The 20,376-nt window shown below is 45.3% G+C and overlaps 1 protein-coding gene and 1 pseudogene across 5 annotated transcripts in view; one reads left to right on the forward strand and one right to left on the reverse strand.

Annotated features, from left to right (window-relative positions):
• IFI35 (interferon induced protein 35) overlaps positions 1 to 20,376 on the forward strand; it is a 98,975-nt gene that overhangs the window by 46,624 nt on the left and 31,975 nt on the right. Inside the window, exon 1 of one of the 5 annotated variants that reach the window (XM_068262044.1) lies at positions 16,626 to 16,840. The exons of 3 other annotated variants lie outside the window; for them this stretch is intronic. The gene's annotated coding sequence lies outside the window, so the exon portion shown is untranslated. Of the gene's footprint in view, positions 1 to 16,625; positions 16,841 to 17,085; positions 17,150 to 20,376 lie in introns of those variants that run through there. One more of the 5 variants, XM_068262045.1, reaches the window with a different exon arrangement.
• LOC137540859 (catenin alpha-1 pseudogene) lies at positions 12,909 to 16,938 on the reverse strand (annotated as a pseudogene).

Below are 20,376 nucleotides of genomic sequence, written 5' to 3' on the forward strand. Positions count from 1 at the left end.
GGAAGCTTCAAAGGTAACCCAGTTAATGTATTAGGCCACATACACTTTCTTTGCTGTTGTATTACCCTGCGTGCAGAAAGAGTAACGCAACACAAAAAAAAAAGTGTAAATGAGGCCTCAAACTTTATGTCCATTTTCAAGATCCATACCTTTTGCATAAAAATTGCCCAATCCTGCACATCAACTTTTTTTTTTTTGCATCTCCTGACCATCCCCATCAGATGTATTTATAAAACAATGACCCCTCCCTTCAAGAGAAATGTATTGTGATATCTGGTGCTTCCCACCTGATGGTAAGGTTTTCAGCTGAGACTCTAAACATATATGTACAGCATAATAAAAGAAAATTGTTCGTTCTGTCAGTAACTCCTGTAAAACTTTATTTAAACAAATCAAGAATTCACATACTGCAGTCACTCATGATCACGTGATACAGGCCGATGCAGTCTAGCAATTCTAGGGTCCCAGCGTTCGCATGCACAGTGTGTGCTATGGGACTGCGGAATATTGTCTACAGCGGCACTTTTCAACTGAGAGCAGTCGCAGATACATTCAACTTCTGCTGTGGATATCTAAAGTTTTATAAAAAAAAAACTTACCATGACAATGTCCAGTCACCACAAAGATAATGCATAAGCACCGGTAAATACAATTAGATTGCTTTACTAAGGCTGGAGAACGGTGTAGAACTTATAGGACTCATTTGGTCAGGTGGCAGATGAAGACACACATCCACCAGCCAGTGTTTCCACAGATGCCAGCATTGCAGAGAGGGCTGCTGTGGGGCTCAGACCACCAACCATCTGCATCAGTGTGGAAAGAGTTAGGGCCCTTTTCCACAGGCAGCTGCACTGTGCACTCAGTGAGCAGTTGTGAAAGTTTGACAGTCTTTTTCACTGTCTATCAACTGCTTGTGGAAAACTGCCCTAAAATGGCTCAGCTCCCTTTGGCAGAGTTGGGGGGAGACCAAAAAGCAGCAGCCAGCAGTTTTTTTCAATGCGTCCTCAATCCCACAAACTGGCTGGAATAAAAAAAAAAAAAAAGTATGGACTGTGTCCGAACACGACTAATGGTGCCCAATACACAATACAATAAAAACGTTTGATTTTCCCGTTTATTCGATTTAAATGATCGAATGAAAGTTGAAAATATTTTTTTTTCGAGCAAGAAATTCAAACGATTATCCCGTTTTTTCTAGAAAAAGCTGATCGGCCATGCTGGAAAAATCTTTATATTTGATCTAACGGAATAATCAAACTAAATTATTGAAACGAAAAAAATTGTACCATGTTGAGGCCTTTTTTCCACGGACTGTTGAGCTGTGTTCTCAGCAAGCAGTTGCAAGAGTTTGAGAGGCATTTCACTGCCTATCAACAGTCCGTGGAAGGGCCAGTGCACACTAAAAACCTCTAGCAGATCTGCAAAACGCTAGAGGTTTTTACAATAACATTTCTATAGCGCTTTTCTCCCATAGGACTCAAAGCGCTTTCGAAGCAGATTTTCAGAGAGATTCTAGGCATGTTTAGAGAAATTTTCTAAACATGCCTAGCGTTTTTTGGTACGTTTGTGTAGCAGACTTCATATATTGTAATAGTAAAGCTGTTACTAAACAGCTTCTGTAACAAAAACGCCTGGAAAACCGCTCTGATCTGGCGTTTTTCAGAGCAGTTTTCCACTTTCCTATACTTTAACATTGAGGCAGAAACACCTCAGAAATCTAAAAAAATGCTGCAGCCCCCGAGTTTGCATTTGTGGAAAAAAACAAACCGCTCTGGTGTGCACCAGCCTATTGAAATACATTACCCAAGCGGTTTTCAAACCGCTAGCGTTTTTAAAAACGCTCACGAACAGCTCCTGTGTGCACCAGCTTCAAAAAGAGGCCTTAAGGCAGTGAAATGCCGCTCAAACTCACAACTGTTTGCTGCTGCCTGGTAACGGTTTGCTGAGCACACAGTTCAAAAGAGGCTTAAAGAGAGTCTGAAGCGAGAATAAATCTCGCTTCAGACCTCATAGATAGCAGGGGCATGTGTGCCCCTGCTAAAACGCCGCTATCCCGCGGCTTAACGGGGGTCCCTTCACCCCCAAATCCCCTCCATGCAGCCGGGGAGCGCTTCCGCATTGGGGCAGGGCTAACCGCCGCAGCCCTGCCTCATGCGCGTCTATCAGACGCGTACCTCCGCCTCTCCCCCGCCCCTCTCAGTCTTCCTTTACTGAGAGGGGCGGGAGAGAGGCAGCGATGCGCGCCTGATAGACGCGCTGTGAGGCAGGGCTGCCCTACCTTCAGGAAGAAGGAAATCTACAACCAAGTTTTGCGGGGGTGGGTTTGGGGGTGAAGGGAACCCAGTTTAGCCGCGGGATAGCGGCGTTTTAGCAGGGCTAACTATGAGCTCTGAAGCGAGATTTATTCTCGCTTCAGAGTCTCTTTAAAGAGGAACTCCAGTTAAAATAAATAAAAGTGCATTTTTACAATAATTATGAATAAATTATTTAGTTGGTGTTTGCCCATTGTAAAAGCTTTCCTCTCCCTGATTTACATTCTGACATTTACCACATGGTGACATTTTTACTGTTGGCAGGCGATTTAGCTGCTGCATGCTTTTTTGGCAGTTGTAAACAGCTGTAAACAGCTATTTCCCACAATGCAACAAGGTTCACAGACAGGAAACTGCCAGGAGTACCATGGTCCTCAGTTTCTTGTGGGAGAGGTTTCACCACAATGTCATACAGGGTCCCCTGATGGTCTGTTTGTGAAAAGGAATGATTTCTCATGTAAAGGGGGTATCAGCTACTGATTGGGATACAGTTCAATTCTTGGTCGGAGTTTCTCTTTAAGTAAGCAGTTGTACAACTGCAGTCATGTGCATAGACCTGCATTAAGCTTTTTTTCTTTTGTAAAAAAATCCAAGCTGCCTTAAAGAGAACCTGTAAAAGGAGCCCATACACAACGATTTTCCTGCCGATATACAGCACCTTCGGTCACTGATTGAATCTGCTGTGAAATCGTTGCGCAAACACTGACAGAACGATCAATTTCCGTCCAAAATCAATTGTTCCCGTCGATCTGTCCGTGCGGAAGATTTCACTCGATCGCCGGCGGGTCGGGAGTGAATCGATAGCGGCATTCGAATGCCCGACGCTAGCAGCAATACATTATCTGTTCCGGCGGGCACGTGTCCCCTGGTCTCCACTGTCACTTTTCCGTGCTCGGCTCCTCCGGCTTCACTGAACTTCCTCTAGAGCGCCCTCTACTGTTTAAACTTCCCCAGCAGGAAGTTCAGTGAAGGTGGAGGAGCCGAGCACGGAGAAGTAACAGTGGAGACTAGGGGACATGCGCCGGCCTGAGCTGGTAATGTATGGGGGGGGGAGGGGGGGTTTGCAGCGGCAGCACCACCACCACAGATTGTGATCGGTTTCAAGCTGAAATCGATTCACAATCTGTTTGCAGTAAGGGCAGCTATACGATCCCTCTCTGATCAGATTCGATCAGAGAGGGATCTATCTGTTGGTCGGATCTGGTGGCAAATCGACCCGTGTATGGCTACCTTAAGTGTAAAAATAAATAAATTACCCACATAGAGGGAAGCCTCTCTTTCTGAACCCCACAGCTGCTGGACGGGGCCCTCTTATTTTTTTGTGGCTGCTTTCCCCAAATGCAGTTGTACTACGCATGCACAAGCAGTTTTGGCTTACTGTCTCAGGCTCTAAAGGTGGCCACACACTATACAATAAAAGATACAATTTTATGACAATTCGATAACAGATTGGTTGTCACGAAAAGTCAAACTTTAATTAGTTTGAGAAATCTGATCGAATTTCCTGTTTTTCTTTGATAAAAGATCGGGAGTGTAGGATTTTTCTGATCAATTTATATAAAAATTGAATGGTGTACGGTAGATTGTCAATTACGTTATATATACAGACCCAAGCAATTTCTTCTGAGTTTTCAATCTTTTTTCATAATTGGGTAAAAATTTAGCATGTGTGGTACATTGGTCAGAATTTTGAAATGTAACGATCAGAAAAATTGATTGCAATTCTTGAATTGAAAAGAGATTTTTAAAAAATTGTACGGTGTGTGGGCACCTTAAAGGAAACCTGTAATATGGCAAAAAAAAAAAAAAAAGTTTGTTACCTGGGGCTTCTGCCAGCCTCCCTGTGCCATTTCAGAATGATCCTCCAGGCTCAGTTTCGTCACTGCAAGTCACCACCCACTGTGGCTGCGCAGCCCTGGCCACGCACGTCCTAGTTTCCCTTTCTGAGAGCGTGCTTTGGAGGCGCACGACAAGGTTTTCAACTTGTAAAACAGCGGTAACGAAACTGCGCCACAGCAGGGGACCGAAGTATCATTTAGTGATGGTGTGGGCACAGGCCGGCTGCAGGGGGCTGGCAGAAGCCCCAAGTAAGTGAAACACTTATTTACCACATTACCAGTGAATGCACTGCGTTAGCGCATCAGTTCCCGGCGATGCAAACTAATGGCAATGCATATATTGCAGTGCACAATGCACTGCTGAATGCATGCACAGCATGCAGCAGACCCATTGCCATTACGTTGAGAAACGCACACAAACTGACCCGAAACTGATCCACTGCAGTCACCATAAACCAGCCCTGATACCAACTAGTGAGCAGACAAGGAATTAAGGTTACACCAGACACTGCACTCAGTTTGTCAACAAAAATCTAAATTTTATTCTGAAAATGCAAATTGAAAATAAACACAAAGTATGGTACAGTTAGGTTTTTAAAGTTTTATGAAAAAGTTAAGTTAAAAAAAAAATACAAAGCACTCAAGTTATAATAAAACACATTTTGCAATTTAAATTGAAATAAAATACAAAAACTGAACGCTACATTCAGTGTGGCGTTAAAGTTAAATTCCAGGCAAGATGCGTTCAAACTTAGGCAAGCGGCTGATAGAAACCAGCACTGGGTGACCAGGTGCTGAGGCACTACAAATCCCACCATGCCCCTCCTACTCTAGTTCTAGGAAGCCTACAAGACCACACCCTTCCAAATCCCAACATAGCTGCACTCAAACTGTGAAAAAAAAAAATTGGGTATGAAAGACCAAGTGACCAAATCAACACCGCAAACCGCAACAAAGGGTGGGCTCTACAGTTAGCATTCACCATCACCTTAGTCAGTGTACCCGAGGCGGTATAAAAGAAAAAAAAATGAGATTGCGTAAGAAGAGAGAAGTCTCTGAATCCTGCAGAAGCTTTCCAAGTCTTCCTGGCCCCCACCGTTGCTTGGCGCGAACCCCTGGACATACCCAACAAGAGGTTGTCAGGTTCACGTAGCAGCGCTCCCCGCCATCTACGGGCGTGATCATACGGTTCCTGTGCTTAAAGCAGAAGCCTCAGCTTAGTGCGCAGGCATGGCTGTACTATGTGTAGGCACAGTATGGTCAGGCTTGTACATGAGCAGGTGTGTGAAGCTGAGGGTCCCGGGCAGCGGTGGTGGTCCTGAGGAGGACGCAGGAAGCCTCTGCAGGATCCAGAGGCTTTCTTAATCTTAAGTATATATATTTTTTTATGCCGCCTCAGGTTCTCTTTAAAGGAATATGTAAACCACAACACCCAAGTAAAGGGAAGACTGTAAAATGCTGATGTAATGTGTGTTTAGTAAGAGTTGGTTTTTGACAGAAAGAAAAAAAAAATACAAAAACCCTCCACTGAATATACGCCATCCGAGCCATTCATGTAAGGCCCCTTTTACACTTACACTACAAGTGTGCATTGCGTTAACCTGTTTTACCACAACGCAGAGGAAGTGCAAATCAGTGGGGTCCAGCACACTTCTGCGTCGAAAATTCAAAAATTTCCAAATAAGTCAACAGTGCGTTACTGTTGGACTTCTGCACCTGCTAAAGTAATGTAAGTCAGGTGGGCGACAGATAACTTTTAAAAAAGGTTGACAGCAGCATTGCGGTGCACATGCAGAACGACTGGGGGTCCCTGGGAATCCCAGTGAGGTACTTCCTGGAGTACGTCACTGTGTGTGTGTGTGGGGGGGGGGGGGGCTTTGCTAGGCATATGACCCTGTCGGCGTACTCCGCCGCAGGGCCATACGTTTGTGGTTTTGTGCGATGTGTTGCGGGCTGGCACATCTCAAGTGTGCAACCGGCCTAAAGAAGGGTTAGGTGATTTTAGCATGACCTCCTATACACGACAGCATCCTTTAGTAGCAGATTTCCTCCATCCTCTCTGCATGTGTGCACACAGACACACACAGGCTGTTTGGCAGAAGCTTCTGCAAGCAAGTGCCTTTTCCTGACTTCAAGGTGAAGCACTATTCCTAGGCAACGGAAGCACTTAGCGTTATTAAGATTAATGATATTGTGCAAGAATCTGTATGTTTCTAGAAGACCGATAACGGCAGTCTGCAGATCACTAAATCTGTAAAAGTGGCAATCAGCTGGAAAAAAAATGCATCTTCACAGCGTGACTGCCGCTTAAATAAAATTATCCTAATGTCCTGTTATTTCTTGCAATCTTTATAAAGTGGTCATCCCCATAGAAAATAAGAACACAGTAGTGGTTCAAACACTTATTTTGCTGATAACAGTATGTGGAAGACCTACTAGTCCATGGGTAATAAAAGTAAATGTGCGTACACACATGCAAGTATTGTAGGCACAGGTATAGGGACTTAATTCCTTGGGTGACAGTTCAGGGATGAGCACTGTAAAGGCCTAGACGCCAGAAACATGTACTGTTTCTATGGAACAGGGAGGCGGGGCAATGCATGGCACATGATGGGGAAGAAGAGAAATGCCCTTGACCCAGATTTGGCATGCCTGATTTCTATGCAAAGTATCGGAGGGGTGGGGGTCACCACACACAAGATTCTTGGCAGACGCAGCCCCCCATTGGCCGAGAACTATGTAACAAGTTCTTCATCTTCTGATGGAAGTGAATAAGGCCTTTTAACTATGGTCATTTCTGTTCTCTTTTAAAAAGCTGGTCACCAGGAAACAGGTCCTGGGGCCCACTAGCAGTGCTTTTGTAAGCACTTGCAATATTTTTTCAAGCTCTTGCTAATATAATGCTATGCGCATGATTTAAAAAAGAAAAAAAAACAAAAACAACATCCCTCAAGTGGGATCCGACCCATAGCATTACATTAGCGAGAGCTTTTCAAATCACAGGCGCTCAGAAATGCGCTGTAAGGCTGGATCCACACTATAAGCGCTTTTGTGAGCGCTTAGCGCTTGCTGAGCGCTTTTTAAAAGTCACTCTGCCATTGCTGACCTCCTACTGAAAAATGCCATTTACTTGGCTGCTATTTACTCTTGCTATAATACACTCACCTTAAAAAAAATAAATATTTTTTTTACATAGATGGTGCTCTGCAGGGACAGTTAATGAGATGCAAACTAAGCTGCAAATTCTGTATGCACATTTATGCAAATCTGAAATGGACCAATCTAATACCACAAAGCTGCATACAAAATTAGCATCAACTCATCAATTTGCATTTCATAGACTATGTCTAAGTCCGCATTGATAACTCCCCATTCTAATCTCATATGATATAAAAAAGGAAGGAAATGCCTTAATCCAGTCAGAGAATATTGTATCAGGGTGGAGCAATACATTCACAACCCAAGCCAGTTTTACAGATCCATGTGACATCACTCCCACACCTCGCATAACAGAGCATGTCACTAGCCCGGTGATCTGCCAACTTGGCTCTCCAGCTGTTAACCACCCTGGCGTTCTATTAAGATCGCCAGGGCGGCTGCGGGAGGGTTTTTTTTAAATAAAAAAAAAAAACTATTTCATGCAGCCAACTGAAAGTTGGCTGCATGAAAGCCCACTAGAGGGTGCTCCGGAGGCGTTCTTCTGATCGCCTCCGGCGGCCAAAAGTAACACGGAAGGCCGCAATGAGCGGCCTTCCGTGTTTTGCTTACTTCGTCGCCATGAGCGGAGTGACGTCATGGACGTCAGCCGACGTCCTGACGTCAGCCGCCTCCGATCCAGCCCTTAGCGCTGGCCGGAACTATTTGTTCCGGCTGCGCAGGGCTTAGGCGGCTAGGGGGACCCTCTTTCGCCGCTGCTCGCGGCGGAGATCAGGCAGCACACGCGGCTGGCAAAGTGCCGGCTGCGTGTGCTGCACTTTATTTGATCCAAATCGGCCCAGCAGGGCCTGAGCGGCACCCTCTGGCGGTAATGGACGAGCTGAGCTCGTCCATACCGCTAAGGTGGTTAAGGAACTAAAAGTCCTACAATGCATTTTGGGAGTCTGACAGCCACAGTCATGATTCATAAAGGCAAATGCATTGTGGGAATTGTAGTTCCTTAACAGCAGCCGGAGAGCCAAGTTTGCATATCACTGCACTAGCCTGTACACCTCTGCCCTGAAATGTCACCCAATGCTCATATGGCAACATACATACGAGGCTTCAGGCACCAGACATACTTTAAGGTGCATTAGCTACCTGGCTTCATTCTGCAACTACAACCTATGCTCTTCCTTATAAATAGCCCGTTGTACCATCCATGCCACAAAACACCACTTCTATTTCTCCCATGTAACAGACACTAATAAAAATGTGCAGCCAGATCACAGGAACACAGCAGTCTTCCTGGCCATGCTGTCACAGTATAGGGTCTTTGCATACAGCAATGTTACCTGTAATAGTTAATTACAATGCATAGGTCAGGTGTTTGGCTTTGCTGAAAGATTTGAGCTAGTTTAAAAACTCCTCGGATTTAAAGAAAGCCCGAGACGACAAAATGAAAAGGCTTGATACTTATCCGGGGCTTCCTCCAGCCCCATAAGCACCTCTGAGTCCCTCCCCGTCCTACCAAGTGCCTCCATTCTCCGGCCATCGGTCCCTGTAATCTGGCTCTGCACATGCGCAGAAGAGCCCGACTGAGCAATATTACCGAGACTGATAGCTGGAGAACTGAGGCACTCGGAAGGATGGCGAGGGACGCATCGGTGCTCATGGGGCTGGAGGAAGCCTCGGGTAAGTATAAAATCTTTTCTATTTGTTGTCTCAGGGCCGCTAAGCTAATCTAAAACTTTTTATAGAGTTAAACACACTTTCCTTAAAGCAAAAAAAAAAAAAAAGTTACAGACCAAGGTTTCCTTGAGTAAGGAGTACATGTCAAAATCAGTTCTGTAAATATAGGAAAATGAATAAAGGATGGGTCACACTGGGTCGCTTCTCAGCGCTGTGCTGATCGCCGGCAATCAGCAAAGCGCCGTTACTAATGTATCATTTTAACTGCAGCGCTTGCAATCTGCATAAATTGCTAACGTGCTGCATGCAGCGCTTTGGGGGCAATTGTGATGTGAATTATTTTATTGAACGGGAATCACAAAAAAAAGCAGGAATTTCGTAATGTAAAATCGTAATCACGATTTGCGTTCCAACAATGAATTAGCCCCTTTTTTTTTTTAAATAATTAGATATTAGACACTATATAAACATCAAAGCTAATGAAAATCTATTGAGAACAGAGCTTGAAGCTGCAGTAGTGAAGTTGATATGATAAAAAGGGGAAAACAGGTAAACAACTGACTCATGGAAGATAATGATCGTTTACCTGATCTACCACAAATCTATGTGTATGACCACTTTAAGTATCTAAGTTTCAATAACCTGACCCCCTCTTTCCACCACCAAAGCCTTCCGACTGGTCCTTTAAAGCCCATCTACAGCCAAATACAAAAGGCTGACAGCAGCCCTAGTGCTGTGAGTACAGCACTGCCTTTTGTATGTCTCGTCTCTAATAACATCCATATCAGTTATGCAGTGGATGTGCAGCCTGCTTCCCTTTCTGTCACCTGGAGCAGGTTTCACTGGAAAATTAAGGCAATTGGAGGTAGGGCAGTGCTGTACTCAGCACTAGTGCTGCTAACCTTCAATAGTCATGCGTGAGTACCACACCCCCGACTGCTACTCCGCGAGCGATTTGTCCCGGCAAATTAACTCGGCCGAGCAATGGCCAACACAGTTGTGCAAGCCGCTCCCCCGCACAGCAACAGAACGTGTAGTCAGCTACACAACTGACACACGTCTGTACAGGCCTGCCTAGCTATCAGATCCAATACCCTGATGGGCAACATGAGTCAAAGGTGTGCAAGCACCATTACTTCAGGGTTCCATTTAAACAACATTATTACATTTCAGAATACCTGACTACTAGATTTGACCAATGAGATGCTATTAATTTGGAGTTAACGCAAATTTATGCAGCTGGGAGCGTTTTAGTGATTCAATTTCAACAGCACAAATTAACACTCAAATTCAATTCTGCATTAATTCTAAATTAGCATCTCAACGACCGTCCCAACAAACTGCAAGATTCACTGAGAAATCTGATCAGCCAACTACACAATCAGGCAAACATGTCAGTCAAATCTTCCATTATTCCTATACTGTAGACATTCCACTAAAAAAACAATTACATTTTGTAAACATTGATTTGTATTGCCTACTGTTCCCACAGGACAATAGCCACCATCTAAACATTTTCCACAAGGATGATAGATATATGAAGAACCTTTAAAAAAAACTAGGCTATATCCCATCAGATGGGTCAAATTGATAATTTATGACAGGACCGATCTGATTTCCGATCACTTCTGTACAAAATGAATCATAAAAACATTCGGACCTGTCGGAAATGATCAATTCCACCCAGACAGGAAATTGCATGGTGTGTACCAGGAATAAGAGATTAAACATCATCTACAAGGTTAAATATACCACAGTCCTGTTGCACAACAGCATACTGTCAGAAAAGGTGGCGTAATTATGCATTAATATGTATAGATTCAATAGGTGTATTCTGTCAACACCCAAGCCAAAGATTACAAAAAAAACAAAACAAAATAAATATTCATGTGAACAGACAGGCATAATGCTGAATTTGCCAAGAAAAAGATGGCCGCTACGGCTGTGGTAACAGACAAATTATAATGACCTACTTTTTCTTTAAATACTGATAGAGGGGAACTTAAAGGGAGTCTGAAGCGAAAAAATATAACAGACACATAAGGAGAGGGAAGGCTCTGGGTCCTATAGCGGCTTCCCGTTCTCCTCACAGTCCCCGCATTCCACCGCTGGATTTCCCATTAGCGGTCTCAGACTGATCGAAGACTGCTCAAATCTTCAGTAGACTGAGTGCTCCCGAAGAGGAGCTGCTCTGTACTGTGCATGGGCGAGCACGCAGTTTTGCACAATCGCAGTCGGGGGGCTGCCTTTTCGGGAGCACTTGGGTTCCTGAAGCGTCCTGCGGCAGGAGATATGAACCGGGGATCCAGCGCTGCAACGCGGGGACTGTGAGAACAGGAAAGCTTTATAGGACCCAGAGCCTTCCCACTCCTTAGGCGAGTATCTGGTTTTTGTTTATTTTCACTTCAGATTTACTTTAGGAACCTATAGCAAGTCTTAATTAGCATCAAGGTCCCCAATGGAGAGATTCCTCACTTCCTGCCACTATAAATAATTCCAAAGTTCATGCAGGATTATGTAAATTATCGATGTAAATACATGCAGCTTGAAAATTGACCAATCCATTTAAACCGAGGTGGGACTTTGTTCCATTTTCACGCTGCATAAAATTGCATACCTAATTTACTTACAGAGAACCCGAGGTGGGTTTGAAGAATATTATCTGCATACAGAGGCTGGATCTGCCTATACAGCCCAACCTCTGTTGCTATCCCAAACCCCCCTAAGGTCCCCCTGCACTCTGCAATTCCTCATAAATCACAGCCACGCTGCTGACAAACAGCTTGTCAGAGCTGGCTGTGTTTATCTCTGTAGTGTCAGTCTGCTGCTCTCCCCGCCTCCTGCAGAACTCCAGTCCACGCCTGCATCCCTTCCCTCCCTGCTGATTGGAGGGAAGGGGCGGGGCAGGGACCGGAGCTATGCAGGAGGCGGGGGAGCAGCTGAGACTAACGCTACAGATGTAAACACAGCCTCACAGCATGGCTGTGATTTATGAGGGATTGCAGAGTGCAGGGGGACCTTAGTGGGGTTTGGGATAGCAACAGAGGCTGGGCTGTATAGGCAGATCCAGCCTCTGTATGCAGATAACATTCTTTAAACACCTCGGGTTCTCTTTAATTCTGCAGGAACTCAGAATTATTTGCATCTCACTAAATTATTCAAGAAATTGGAAACTACAATATTAAAGGGAGTGGAAATTTTTAAGCAAAGCAAGAATCCGCTTTTAGGTATATCCTCATTTAGCTCCTGCTGTGGTGACAAGTTGTAATTTCCCTTCAAGATAAAACTTCACCGGAACAGAAGAAGTGAAGGAAAATCTCTCCAACTGGAACTAAGCCCACAATGAAAAACTGACAGATACCCCCAATTGTACCCCATTCCATTTTACACATAAAAAAATATTGTGGCAGTTACACCCTATAATAGAAAAAACAAAAGCACTAATGCCCCATCTACACCATACAATTTTTGTCCGATTCAATCCGACATGTCCGATCAGGATTCTATTCGCCATTGCAAAACAATGGTAAATTGAATTGAATCCTGATCGGACATGTCGGGTTGAATCAAATCAATGAATCGGACAAAAAAAAATACAAATTGTATGGTGTAGATGGAGCTAAAGGCCAAATGTAACCTATAAAATCCCATTGCCATATCCAAGTTATATCACCTACTCTTCCAAGCCTACAAGATCATCTCTGTAAGATTTAGGTTTGTGCTGCAGCACACAGCTATATATTGCTAGCGATAAGAAGTGTTTTTTATTTTGGGGTCAAATACAGAGTTGCATAAATTTGCTTGTCCAGCTACATAAGTAATATAATGCATGCTGTTAAAAGGGAAACAAGTGTTATGCAATCCAACATGGAAAATGAGGAATACATGGAATACTCCTACAATATATCCCCCCCACCTGAGCCCCCCCCCCCCTTAAAGCTAAATACACAGATCTCAAGCGCCCTGATCTGTCTAGCAATATAGATTATATATGTTAGGAACATGGAGAGGAGGGAAACATACGTAACATGACAGCATTTTGGATTACGCCAAGACTGGCAGAGGAATCAGTGTTAAGATATATATGAATGCGGTACAGAGCAATAAATCTTAAAAAACAAACCCCCTCATCACAAGTCTAATGCAGCAAATGTTAACTTTACCCCATTGCTTATTGCACCTAATATAGTAAAACCGTTGTCCTGTTTCATTTACAGTACTGGGAATCTGTCAATAAGTTTCTTACTAGTCTGATGGAGGCCGACAGGACTTCAAACTGCATGCTTGTTCCAAGTCACATCACGGAGAGGCCAAACCATGCAGGTTGTGCGCAGGGATGATCAATGAGATGCAAATTCTTCTGAGTTGATGCAAATGTATGCGGTTTGAAAATTGTCCAATCAATTTAAACCCAGGTTTAAATTGATTGGTCCATTTTCAAGTTGCAGTAATTTGTGTCAACTCAGAAGAATTTGCATATCTGTGATCCTCCCTAGTTGTGATTAGGGATGATATGCAAATACTTCCAAGTTGATGCAAACGCATATAAAGGTTTACGTAAATATATGCAGCTTGAAATTGAACCAATCAATTTAATCCTGTGTGGGTCGTGATTGGTCCAATTAAGCAACATAGCTGCATAAAAATTACATAAATTTATCAACTTGGAAGTAGTTGCATATCATTGATCATCCCTAGTTGTGAGTGAACGGCAGTCTGGCTAATAAACTGACAGATTCCCCCTTAAAGGACAAATGCACAAAATCAATCCTGAAAGCCCCCTAGTATATTACAGTGAGAATGTGTTACTGGTTGTGCCCTCCTGAGAACATTAGAAAACCCCCTTTGAGGCCTATTTACCTGCAGGCTATACATATACGCTGAACTCTGCTGTGGTGCTACCTGATAGCTTGAGCTTGTCCATGTCTTGTGCTCCATGCTGGTACACACAGCAGAGGCAGGTTTGGAGTAACCACAAAAAGACATGGAGAAGCTGGCAGGCCAGAAGGCTGGATCACAGCAGTGCCCGTTGTAGATAGACTACTAGGAAACAATCTGAGGTTGGTTTCACACATCTAAAGTTTTAAGTACACATCCTCCAAGTAAACATTGTGCACAATAAGTTTCAAATACTCTCCATGGCTTTAAATTCACTAAGTGCCTGCACAGGGTTCACATGTTTCTTCTGGGATGCCCGCTTGATTTTAGTTTGTGCCCCATCTTGCTTTTCTCTTTTGACAAGTGGCTTTTTCTCTGGGGCTCTCATTTTCCAGGAAACAGCAGGCAGATTCAATGAGGCCATTCCCTGCGACTTCTGATATTTGGTAGAAGCCACATAGGAAGCTTTGACAGTGTGCACAACAGCGTTCATCAAGTTCTTTGCGGCAAGTATGAGGGACATGGCGCTGTCGGCTCCAGAGACCACCAGCTCTCCTCCGAGGTTCTGAACCTCTGCTTTCACTTTGCTGCAGATATTCAACTGGTGGCAGTATAAAGAAATGTGCCCCAAATATGCCAAAAGGTCCTGTTTGCAGGCAGAGTCCGGGCAGTGGTCAGCAATAGTGCGCCCCAGTTTGTCCATTCTTGATCCAGCCTCTGCGATTTTCTTTGCAGCAGCAATGACATCAGAAGCATTTTTAAGAGGCCCTTTTCCTCTGGTGAAATCAGTCATCTCCATCATGATCATACACATCTGCTTAGCCAGGACAATGATGTCATTGCCACTGTCATCCCATTTGGATACTTCAGCATCCAGCTTACACTTTTCTTCTTGGAAGCTCGCCACCTGCTCTGCAATTCGTGCCCTTTCGTCTTGTGGAAGTTGTGCCATGAGTGCTCTAGCAGTTTTCCCAGCAATGAGTTGATCATCTTCGGTCTGAACGCTGGTGCGGCTTCCCTTATCAAAGTCCTCTGTCTCAAAATCGGAGTCATCCAGCTCCTCGGGAGTTCTGATCATTAGAACCGCTTTTCTGATGTCACGAATGCCATCATACACAAGTCTAGAAGCATCAATAAATTCATTCCCATCAAGAGGTTGACTAGAGTCTCCCATCAGCGCATTTGCTGCCGCTTCAACTTGCTCTGCAAAGCGTGGCATGACTGTGTCTGACAACAGCTTAGTGGCTTCCAATACCTTCTCTGTGTATATACCGCCTTCATAGTTTTCCATTTCAGACGTGACAACGTGTATGACTCTAGCTGCACGACCACGTATGGCCCCAGCGGTGCGATCCAGGCCATCAACATCTCTTTCCTGCAAAGCTATAACACATTTATTGACATCTTCTAAAATGTGATTTTCTGAGATACACAAAAAGTCATCAATGGAAGTAATGTCATCCACTGCATCGGTCAGGATACAAACTTGCTTCTCCCACTGTTCTTTGAAAACATCCATATTGTCCAACGCCACTTTACTGTTAGGTTTGGCTGCCAAGGCCAAAGCCGCATTAATCACCTGAGGACAAAGTGCTTCAAGCTGGTTTGCAGACATGCGCACAACTTTAACCCCATCCTCGTTGCTGGAGATGGAGCATGCCAGGTTGGCCACCTCAATCAATTTTGTTGCATGTTCACGGAAAACTTGGGCATACTCTTTGACTTCCTTTTCGTTACCATTCTTGGCAGCCTCAATCAGGACTAAGAGTGGCACATTAGTCTCTAGGAAAGAGTCGGAAACATGGTCCATAACAGCTTTACGCAACTGTCTGCGCAAGTCCCTGGTCTTTTTTGTCATTTTGTCAATGGCAGCATTGAGGGCATCGCTCCTTTCTTTACGCCCAGCGTTGCCCATGTACTCTGAGAGGAGATCCTGCAAGGCCTGTCTCACCGAATTACATTCGGCCACTATCCGCTCTCTGCGTTCATCTCGGGTGCAGGTGGAATCTGCCATCAAAGCTGCCCCGCTGATGATACTCTCTAACCTTTCTTCCAGAGATGGCCTAAATCTTTCTTCTGTGAAGCCAAGTGGATCTACAATGATCTGCGTATCAAAGTTATTTAGAGCAACAGCCAGCTCACCTCCCTGCTGTGTTTGGGCTTCCTCAGATGGGGTGGCTTGTGCTGCGTTGGAGATGCCAGTGACTGCCTGTTGGAGCTGTTTGTAGATCAGGTCCCGGTTGGCTCTGTAGGCAGCCACATCAGGATGCTGCAGGCACGCTTGGGATGCTGTGAAGAGGATGGGGATGTTCTTCAGCAGGATACCCCGGGCTGCTGCCATCTGGTCTCGGTGCCCCACATCCTTGAGCTCCTGCTGTCGCTTGGCACTCATGGCGTGTAACTTTTCCACCTCGGCTTTGAGCGCCTTGTACTGGATGCCCAGCTCCTGCTCTGTGCCGGCGTTCCTCAGCTTCAGGATGCCCTCCTCCACCACCTTCAGCTGCACTAGCAGCTTGTACACATCGGCCATGTCGGCCAGGATCAGCAGCCTGGTGACGGCGGACAGCAGGGTGCGGGCGGCCCGGACCACGTTCCCCCGCTTGACCGACGAGCAGGGGTCGTCAGCGAAGTCCCCGGAAGCCGATCTCATTTGCTCCCCCTGCGTGCGGACATCTTCCACAGCCGCGACCAGCTCGTCCCGCAGGAACTGGCTCTCCTTGGCGATCTTGTCGCCCTTCTCCAGGAAGTTGTGCGTGGCTTGCTCCACCGAGGCAGCCAGCACCCGCGCCTTCTTGGAGCGGCCCTTCTTCTTGCCGGAGGGGCCCTTGCTGCTGGTGTTCACCAGCGTGGTGACCTGAGTGACCAGCGGCTCCAGCAGCCGCTCCACCGCCAGCGTGCGGATCTCCAGGCTCTTCGGGTCCCATTTGAAGTTGATGTTGGCCGTGTTGAGGCTCATGGCTGCGCCCGGGTGATGAGGCTACACTAGTGAGAATAGCGCTGCTGCCTCCTGCCTGCTCGCTCTCTTATTGTTCCCAGTCCTGAGAGTGAGAGCTGCCGACTTCCGGCTCACCTAGTTTCTGTCTCCTCCCTCCCCCTCTGCGGCCTGTTAGGACAGCGCACACATTCCTGGCCGGGGCGGCGCCAGCCCGGGACTGGCGAGGGGTGGGGGAGAGAGAGGGAAGCAGCAGCTGACTGGGGGGACTACAGCGACAAGCGTGCTTACTGGCATTAGTGCTGTTGTAGTAGCTGGCTGTAGCTTGTATTTGTATTATTCAGTCTCTGAAAGCCACAGAAGTACACAAACAACTTTATTTTGTATACTTTTTTTTTTAACTTAAAGGAGAATTGAAATATTTTTTTTAAAAAAGAGTTTCTCTTACATGGGGCTTCTGCTAGCCCCCTTCAGCCACCCTGTGCACACGGCGTCTATGAACAATCCTCCGTTCCCCCACTAACTTTAAATTTCGCCGACTTTCAAGTCGCCGGCCACTGGTCCTCATTCGCGCTCTCATCGCCTGGAGCGTTCTGTGCAGACGCAGTACGAGAAAACTTTGTACTGCGCCTGCGCACGATGCTAACAGCGCGGGGGCACGCGAACAGGGACATGCGCAGGAGCAGTGGCCATCGACTTGCGATATCGAAAGTGAGCTGCGATGGGGGACCGGAGGATCGTTTAGAGATGCCGCAGGCACGGAAGCTGCAGGGGGCTGACAGAAGCCCTAGGTAAGTTAAACTTTTTGTTCTTAACATATTTCAGTTCCGCTTTAAGCTGGACATACACTTACAGATTTGCACCCAAAGTTTCAAAATGATAATTTCCTTTCAGAAACTCTGTACTGGTGCCCATGCATCTAGCAATAATGGGTAGATTCGACGTAGAGACAAATCGTTCTCTTAATAAAATCTGATTAGAGAGAGATCTGCCGACTGCCCATACACCGCAGGCCGATTCCAGATCAATTTCAGCATGAAATCTCAGGAATTGTCCGAGCTCGCTGCGTCCGCCGCTCTGTGTGTGTGTGTGTGTATGTATGTAATGTACTGTATATGAGCTGGAATGTGCATTTATACATTACCTGCCCTGTGTCACGGTGTCCGTCTGTCTTTCGCCTCACTTCTATTAGCCGCATACACGCTGGCGGTGTGGGGGCATGTGTGACGTCATGCGCTGGCGTGCTATGCGCTGGTAGTGTGTATGCGGCTAATAGAAGAGAAGTGGAAGACAGACAGACACCAGGACACAGGACAGGTAATGTATAAATGCACATTACAGCACATATACGTTACACACACACACATTGCGGGAACAGCGCCGGGGGTTTTCGTCGCTCATCCCAAAATCGCTCGCCGTTACTGCTGCACACCTGATTGAGCAAGTTGGCCCGATATCTTGCAGCATGTCCGACCGATTAAAGCAACTAATTTTGGTCCGAAATTGGTTGCATCGTTCATCGGGCATACACTTAGCGGCACCGTTTTTTTTTTTTCAATTACAATAATGAAATTGGATGCTCAATCGGCCGCCAAGTCGCCTGATGTATGGCCACCTTACCTGACCCAATCTGACTTCCAATCATTTTAATGATCAATTTACCAATCGCCTCTATACAAAATCGATCAGAAAAATGATCAGATCTGTCGGAAATCAATTCGACTCGTCTATCTGACAGGAAATTGCATAGTGTGTACCTGGCATTAGTCAGCTGGATAGCATACTGGTAAGGCTGTTGCCCTTGATCAGGGTTTGAATCCCAGCTCAAGTCAATACGTAAAACAGTCTTTGGGCAAGGCTCCCCAATCATCCTGGTTGCCCGTGGAGCATGCCCCTAGTGGCTGCAGCCCTGAAGTGCTTTGGGTCCGCCAGGAGAAAAGAGCAATATAAATGTTCTGTGTCTTGTCATTATCAAGACTGGCTTATATGCAATCAACTTTTCTCCTGAGTTTTCTCGCAGGAGATTTTTCATATATTATTAATAAAATACCTTTTAAAGTGGATCCGAGATGAACTTTTACTCATTGCATAATTGTGTTCCTTTCATTTTGTTTATAGGGCATTCCTCAAGCCAAATACTTTTTTTGTTTTGTTTTAATACTCTAATTCCCTATAAACTAAACAAGCCTCGCCCACAGCTCCTTTTGTGCCTTGGCACTGCAGCAAGGGCTTATGGGAGCTCAGTCTGGGCAGGAGGAGGATGTTACTAGCCATTGATTTCAGAGGCAGAAGGGAGGAGGAGAGACGACTGAATTTACAGACATTAAAGCTGATAGCATCTCCAGCCCTCAGCCTGTGACAATGTGACAAACAGAACATGGCTGCTGTCATTGTATCACAGGAAGAAATAATCATATTCTATTAAAGCTGTTTGCAGCTAGATTTGCTGTGTAAACTATCTAAACTTTAGATAAGATATATTGACAAGTTACTTGTTATAGTTCATTTTTCAACTTGGATCTGCTTTAAGTCCCCAGCAAGAAAGATGAACTCAAAATACATTTTATATTTTTTTATATGCACGACAGCATAATAATTTTAAACAAAAAAAAACTTCCTTGTTACAGCTGACACAAATCCTAAAATAAATCTGCACTGTTTCTACTCCCTGATTAATGGAAGCAGACATATTGTTAAAGGGAACCCGAGGTGAGAGGGGTATAGAGGCTGCCATATTTATTTCCTTGTACACAATGCCAGTTGCCTGGCAGTCCTGCTGGTCTTCTGGCATAAGTAGTGTTTGAGTCAAAACCCTGGAACAAGCATATGGCTAATCCAGTAAAACCTTAATCAGAGTACCTGATTTGCATATGCTTGTTCAGGGTCTATGGCTAAAAGTATTAGACACCAGGCCAGGAGGACAGCCAGGCAACTGGTATTGCTTATAAGGAAATATATATGGCAGCCTCCATATCCCTCTCATCTCGGGTTCCCTTTAATATCCTGTGCTTTCAAATGAACTTTTCTGCCATCTCTGCCATGGCAGTCGGGACTCAGGGGAGAGATCAAATTGCAACTTGTGATTAGGCACAGATGAGGGGGAATAAGAGAGGCTAAACCCTATAAATACATATAGGGCTTGATTCACAAAGCGGTGCTAACCTACTTAGCACGTCTAAAGTCTTTAGACGTGCTAACCAGGGTGGTAAGTAGGTTAGCACTGGATTTCTCAATCAGTTTGCGCAAAGTACCGCGCGCAAAGTTTTACGTGCGCAAAGTCCTATGCGCGCGCTAAGTCCCATAGGCTTTAATGGGCACTTCGTGCGGAGCGCTCTGTGCAGTGCGCACGTAAAGTTTTACGCGCGTAGTTTTGCGGCCGAAAAGCTCGTTTAGACGTGCTAAGGGGGTTTTCACAGGCGTGCTAACAGTTAGCACCGCTTTGTGAATCAAGCCCATAGGGTGCATTTCTCTGTTTTCTTTCTGTCCCGTGCAAGAGTTCAGGTCCACTTTAAAGCTGACAGTCTGCAATTAAAGCACATTGGCTATCATTCATGAACAGGCTGTCGGTAAAGAGAATCAGTGCGGGAAA

Source organism: Hyperolius riggenbachi, chromosome 12, assembly GCF_040937935.1.
Source record: "Hyperolius riggenbachi isolate aHypRig1 chromosome 12, aHypRig1.pri, whole genome shotgun sequence".
Taxonomy (NCBI): domain Eukaryota; kingdom Metazoa; phylum Chordata; class Amphibia; order Anura; family Hyperoliidae; genus Hyperolius; species Hyperolius riggenbachi.